The following is a 7,388-nucleotide window of genomic DNA, read 5'->3' on the forward strand; positions in this document are numbered from 1 at the left end:
CAACTGAGCAAACACCTCCGGATGGAGTTCCCACTCCCCCGGGTGAAAAGTCTGCCGACTTAGAAAATCCGCCTCCCAGTTCTCCACGCCTGGGATATGGATTGCTGACAGGTGGCAAGAGTGAGTCTCTGCCCAGCGAATTATTTTTGAGACTTCTAACATCGCTAGGGAACTCCTGGTTCCCCCTTGATGGTTGATGTAAGCCACAGTCGTGATATTGTCCGACTGAAATCTGATGAACCTCAGTGTTGCTAACTGAGGCCAAGCCAGAAGAGCATTGAATATTGCTCTTAACTCCAGAATATTTATCGGAAGGAGTTTCTCCTCCTGAGTCCACAATCCCTGTGCCTTCAGGGAATTCCAGACTGCACCCCAACCTAGAAGGCTGGCATCTGTTGTTACAATTGTCCAATCTGGCCTGCGAAAGGTCATACCCTCGGACAGGTGGACCCGAGACAACCACCAGAAGAAGAGAATCTCTGGTCTCTTGATCCAGATTTAGCAGAGGGGACAAATCTGTGTAATCCCCATTCCACTGACTTAGCATGCATAATTGCAGCGGTCTGAGATGTAGGCGCGCAAATGGCACTATGTCCATTGCCGCTACCATTAAGCCGATCACCTCCATACACTGAGCCGCCGAAGGGCGCGGAATGGAATGAAGAATACGGCAAGCATTTAGAAGCTTTGATAACCTGGACTCCGTCAGGTAAATTTTCATCTCTACAGAATCTATAAGAGTCCCTAAGAAGGAGACTCTTGTGAGTGGGGATAGAGAACTCTTTTCCTCGTTCACTTTCCACCCGTGCGATCTCAGAAATGCCAGAACTATCTCTGTATGAGACTTGGCAATTTGAAAGCTTGACGCCTGTATCAGGATGTCGTCTAGATACGGAGCCACCGCTATGCCTCGTGGTCTTAGAACCGCCAGAAGTGAGCCCAGAACCTTCGTAAAGATTCTCGGGGCTGTAGCCAACCCGAAGGGAAGAGCTACAAATTGGTAATGCCTGTCTAGAAAGGTAAACCTTAGGAACCGATGATGATCTTTGTGAATCGGTATGTCCACTGTGGTCATGTACTGACCCTCTTGGATCATGGGTAGGATGGTCCGAATAGTTTCCATTTTGAAAGATGGAACTCTGAGGAATTTGTTTAAGATCTTTAGATCCAAAATTGGTCTGAAGGTTCCCTCTTTTTTGGGAACCACAGATTTGAATAAAAACCCTGTCCTTGTTCCGTCCGCGGAACTGGATGGATCACTCCCATTACTAGGAGGTCTTGCACACAGCGTAGGAATGCCTCTTTCTTTATCTGATTTGCAGATAACCTTGAAAGATGAAATCTCCCTTGTGGAGGGGAAGCTTTGAAGTCCAGAAGATATCCCTGAGATATGATCTCCAACGCCCAGGGATCCTGAACATCTCTTGCCTACGCCTGGGCGAAGAGAAAAAGTCTGCCCCCTACTAGATCCGTTGCCGGATAGGGGGCCGTTCCTTCATGCTGTCTTAGAGGCAGCAGCAGGCTTTCTGGCCTGCTTGCCTTTGTTCCAGGACTGGTTAGGTTTCCAGGCCTGCTTAGATTGAGCAAAAGTTCCCTCTTGTCTTGAAGCGGAGGAAGTTGATGCTGCACCTGCCTTGGAATTTCGAAAGGCACGAAAATTAGACTGTTTGGCCTTTGATTTGGCCCTGTCCTGAGGAAGGGTATGACCCTTACCTCCAGTAATGTCAGCAATAATTTCTTTCAAACCAGGCCCGAATAAGGTCTGCCCCTTGAAAGGAATGTTGAGTAATTTAGACTTTGAAGTCACATCAGCTGACCAGGATTTGAGCCATAGCGCCCTACGCGCCTGGATGGCGAATCCGGAATTCTTAGCCATTAGTTTAGTCAAATGAACAATGGCATCAGAAAAAAATGAGTTAGCTAGCTTAAGAGTTCTAAGCTTGTCAACAATTTCAGTCAATGGAGCTGTATGGATGGCCTCTTCCAGGGCCTCAAACCAGAATGCCGCCGCAGCAGTGACAGGCGCAATGCATGCAAGGGGCTGTAAAATAAAACCTTGTTGAATAAACATTTTCTTAAGGTAACCCTCTAATTTTTTATCCATTGGTTCTGAAAAAGCACAACTGTCCTCAACCGGGAAATTGGTACGCTTTGCTAAAGTAGAAACTGCTCCCTCCACCTTAGGGACAGTCTGCCATAAGTCCCGTGTAGTGGCATCTATTGGAAACATTTTTCTAAATATAGGAGGTGGGGAAAAGGGCACACCGGGCCTATCCCACTCCTTACTAATAATTTCTGTAAGCCTTTTAGGTATTGGAAAAACATCAGTACTCACCGGCACTGCATAGTATTTATCCAGCCTACACAATTTCTCTGACACTGAAATTGTGTCACAGTCATTCAGAGCAGCTAATACCTCCCCAAGCAATACACGGAGGTTCTCAAGCTTAAATTTAAAATTAGAAATCTCTGAATCAGGTCTCCCCGAATCAGAGACGTCACCCACAGACTGAAGCTCTCAGTCCTCAGGTTCTGCATATTGTGACGCAGTATCAGACATGGCTCTTACAGCATCTACGCGCTCTGTATCTCATCTAACCCCAGAGCTATCGCGCTTGCCTCTCAATTCAGGCAATCTGGATAATACCTCTGACAGGGTATTATTCATGATTGCAGCCATGTCCTGCAAAGTAATCGCTATGGGCGTCCCTGATGTACTTGGCGCCATATTAGCGTGCGTCCCTTGAGCGGGAGGCGAAGGGTCCGACACGTGGGGAGAGTTAGTTGGAATAACTTCCCCCTCGACAGACCCCTCTGGTGACAATTCTTTTATAGATAAAGACTGATCTTTACTGTTTAAGGTGAAATCAATACATTTAGTACACATTCTCCTATGGGGCTCCACCATGGCTTTTAAACATAATGAACAAGTAGTTTTCTCTGTTTCAGACATGTTTGTACAGACTAGCAATTAGACTAGCAAGCTTGGAAAACACTTTAAAGCAAGTTAACAAGCAATATAAAAAACTTTACTGTGCCTTTAAGAGAAACAAATTTTGACAAAATTTGAAATAACAGTGAAAAAAGGCAGTTACACTAACAAAATTTTTACAGTGTATGTAACAAGTCAGCAGAGCATTGCACCCACTTGCAAATGGATGATTAACCCCTTAATAACTAAAACAGAATAATAAATGACAAAAACGTTTTTTAAACACAGTCACAACAACTGCCAGTCTACTGTGATTGTTACCCTCCTCAAACACGACTTTGAAGCCTTTTGAGCCCTTCAGAGATGTCCTGTATCATGCAGGAAGAAGCTGAATGTCTCTGTCAGTATTTTTATCTGCACAGAAAAGCACTAAAATAGGCCCTTCCCACTCATATTGCAACAGTGGAAAGCTTCAGGAAACTGTCTCTAGGCAGAAATCAAACCAGCCATGTGGAAAAGGCCCCAATAAGTTTTGTCACCAAACATATATAAAAACGATTAACATGCCAGCAAACATTTTATATTACATTTTTATAAGAGTATGCATCTCTATTAATAAGCCTGATACCAGTAGCTATCACTGCATTTAAGGCTTTACTTACATTAATCCGGTATAAGCAGCATTTTCTAGCAAATTCCATCCCTAGAAAAATATTAACTGCACATACCTTATTGCAGGAAAACCTGCACGCCATTCCCTCTCTGAAGTTACCACACTCCTCAGAATATGTGAGAACAGCCATGGATCTTAGTTACTTCTGCTAAGATCAAAAGAAAATGCAGGCAGATTCTTCTTCTAAATACTGCCTGAGATAAACAGCACACTCCGGTACCATTGAAAAATAACAAACTTTTGATTGAAGAAATAAACCAAGTATAAAACACTACACTCCTCTTACGACCTCCATCTTGGTTGAGGCTTGCAAGAGAATGACTGGATATGGCAGTTAGGGGAGGAGCTATATAGCAGCTCTGTTGTGGGTGATCCTCTTGCAACTTCCTGTTGGGAAGGAGAATATCCCATAAGTAATGGATGATCCGTGGACTGGATACACTTAACAAGAGAAACAAAATTTATCCCCCATTCCAATACCTCAGAATTTGTAAGCAAAATAAATTTTGTGGCATTTTGTAGGGTTTTCAAAATCTAAGCATTATCAATACATTTGAAAACCCAAAGATAACTAATTTATCACACAACATTCAGAAGTGTTTGCCGAAGACAGTGCATGGGGAGAGTCCTATAGAGTTATTCTAATCAATAAGAAATCTTTACTGCATCTGTTTGCAGGAGTTTTCACTTTTTTAGTTCACCAGCCTTTAGCTATTGAACATGACATTTGACATGACATATATATATATATATATATATATATATATATATATATATATATATATATATATATATATATATATATATATATGAGAGGGAAGCAAATTAAATAAAAGAAGTAAATTGGAAAGTTGTTTAAAATTGTATAATCTGTCTAAATCATGACTGTCTTATTATGAGTTTACTGTCCCATTAATCTAGTTACATTTTGGGACTTGCTCCATAAGATTTTCCCATCATTATCAATATTATTTGAAGCATCATTTTTAATCTTTCTACTTCTTCCAGAGCGCAATTTTTTTCACGCATCAATTGCATTTGTATTACAAGTTGAAAGTAAAAAGTTAGTGCAAGAGCCAAAGCTTGACGAGCGCAAAAACATAAATTATGCTTACCTGATAATTTAATTTCCATCTGTGGGAGGAGAGTCCACTACTTCATTCATTACTTGTGGGATTAAGAACCTGGACACCAGGAGGAGGCAAAGACACCCCAGCCAAAGGTTTAAATACCTCCCCACTCCCCTCATCCCCCAGTCATTCTGCCAAGGGAACAAGAAACAGTAGGAGAAATATCAGGGTACAAATGGTGCCAGAATAATAATATTAAATTTAGGTCCACCCCCCTGAGAAACGAGCGGGAGCAGTGGACTCTCCTCCAACAGATGGAAATTAAATTATCAGGTAAGCATAATTTATGTTTTCCATCTTAATGGGAGGAGAGTGCACTGCTTCATTCATTACTTGTGGGAACAAATACCCAAGCTCTAAAGTACACTGAATGAAGAAAAAGGGAGGGTAAAAGGAGGCGGATCCTATACTGAGGGCACCACAGCCTGCAGAACCTTTCCTAAAAGCTGCTTCCGTCGAAGCAAAAACATCAAATTTGTAAAAACGTTGCAAAAGAATGTAAAGAGGACCAAGTGGCCACCTTACAAATCTGCTCCATAGAAGCCTTGTTTTTAAAGGCCCAAGAAGAGGCCACAGCTATACTTGAATGAGCCGTAATCCTCAGAAGAGGCTTATGTCCCGCTGTCTCATGCGAAACAGAGGACACTCCACAGCCAAAAAGATAAGAAAGTCCAAGAGGCTCTCTGACCCCCACACTTCCCGGAAAAAGATCAAACAGAGAACAAATTTTGTTCAAATTTCTAAGTGGCCTGAAGATAGGACTTCAAGGCATAAACCACATCCAGAATTATGTTGAAAGGAGCCACAATCTCTTGATGGTTCGAAGAACAACTGATACATAACTTGTTGAAAGTATGTATCAGTCAGATACCAGATCGTGTGTATGTCCAGAGCAAAAAAAGGGGAGGAATTGTTTTTTAATAAAAAAGTTCTTTAAAAAGGATAAAAAATGTATGGTGTAGGGAGGTGCTAACTCTCGAGCTGGATGGTCGCATCTCTCTGCAGCTCTAGCTATATTTCTTTTAAAAGTCAAGTTTAGCGACCATCCAGCATCTAATTTTTCAGCTAAATTGTCACACTACAGACACAAAGGCTATGGCTACCTAATGTCCAGGAAAAACTTATTTTGGGATTATACCGACACGACACCATTGAAGACATTGGGGCCTGTAGCCCTTGAGAGAGACTTTATCTCAGCCCACGTGGAGACTAATCGGAGGAATCAGACTGACTTGGGGACTTTACTAAATTTAATTCCCCTCCAGCAGACTACAACTGACCCTATCGGGAACACAGAGAGCATATATTAGGTCAACCAGAGATACAATTATGGATTCTCTCAATGAATGGGAAGCTGAAATGTCCCAGCTGATCCGCAGCCATTTTGGGGAATTTGAAAAGAGCCTGAGGTCTTTGATGCCTAGAGACTTTAACCAACATATTGAGAAAACAGAATTTATGTTTACCTGATAAATTACTTTCTCCAACGGTGTGTCCGGTCCACGGCGTCATCCTTACTTGTGGGATATTCTCCTCCCCAACAGGAAATGGCAAAGAGCCCAGCAAAGCTGGTCACATGATCCCTCCTAGGCTCCGCCTTCCCCAGTCATTCGACCGACGTAAAGGAGGAATATTTGCATAGGAGAAATCATATGATACCGTGGTGACTGTAGTTAAAGAAAATAAATTATCAGACCTGATTAAAAAAACCAGGGCGGGCCGTGGACCGGACACACCGTTGGAGAAAGTAATTTATCAGGTAAACATAAATTCTGTTTTCTCCAACATAGGTGTGTCCGGTCCACGGCGTCATCCTTACTTGTGGGAACCAATACCAAAGCTTTAGGACACGGATGAAGGGAGGGAGCAAATCAGGTCACCTAAATGGAAGGCACCACGGCTTGCAAAACCTTTCTCCCAAAAATAGCCTCAGAAGAAGCAAAAGTATCAAACTTGTAAAATTTGGTAAAAGTGTGCAGTGAAGACCAAGTCGCTGCCTTACATATCTGATCAACAGAAGCCTCGTTCTTGAAGGCCCATGTGGAAGCCACAGCCCTAGTGGAATGAGCTGTGATTCTTTCAGGAGGCTGCCGTCCGGCAGTCTCGTAAGCCAATCTGATGATGCTTTTAAGCCAAAAAGAGAGAGAGGTAGAAGTTGCTTTTTGACCTCTCCTTTTACCAGAATAAACAACAAACAAGGAAGATGTTTGTCTAAAATCCTTTGTAGCATCTAAATAGAATTTTAGAGCACGAACTACATCCAAATTGTGCAACAAACGTTCCTTCTTTGAAACTGGATTCGGACACAAAGAAGGCATGACTATCTCCTGGTTAATGTTTTTGTTAGAAACAACTTTCGGAAGAAAACCAGGTTTAGTACGCAAAACCACCTTATCTGCATGGAACACCAGATAAGGGGGAGAACACTGCAGAGCAGATAATTCTGAAACTCTTCTAGCAGAAGAAATTGCAACCAAAAACAAAACTTTCCAAGATAATAACTTAATATCAACGGAATGTAAGGGTTCAAACGGAACCCCCTGAAGAACTGAAAGAACTAAATTGAGACTCCAAGGAGGAGTCAAAGGTTTGTAAACAGGCTTGATTCTAACCAGAGCCTGAACAAAGGCTTGAACATCTGGCACAGCTGCCA

This window comes from Bombina bombina, unplaced genomic scaffold (genome assembly GCF_027579735.1).
Source record: "Bombina bombina isolate aBomBom1 unplaced genomic scaffold, aBomBom1.pri scaffold_626, whole genome shotgun sequence".
Classification (NCBI taxonomy): Eukaryota; Metazoa; Chordata; class Amphibia; order Anura; family Bombinatoridae; genus Bombina; species Bombina bombina.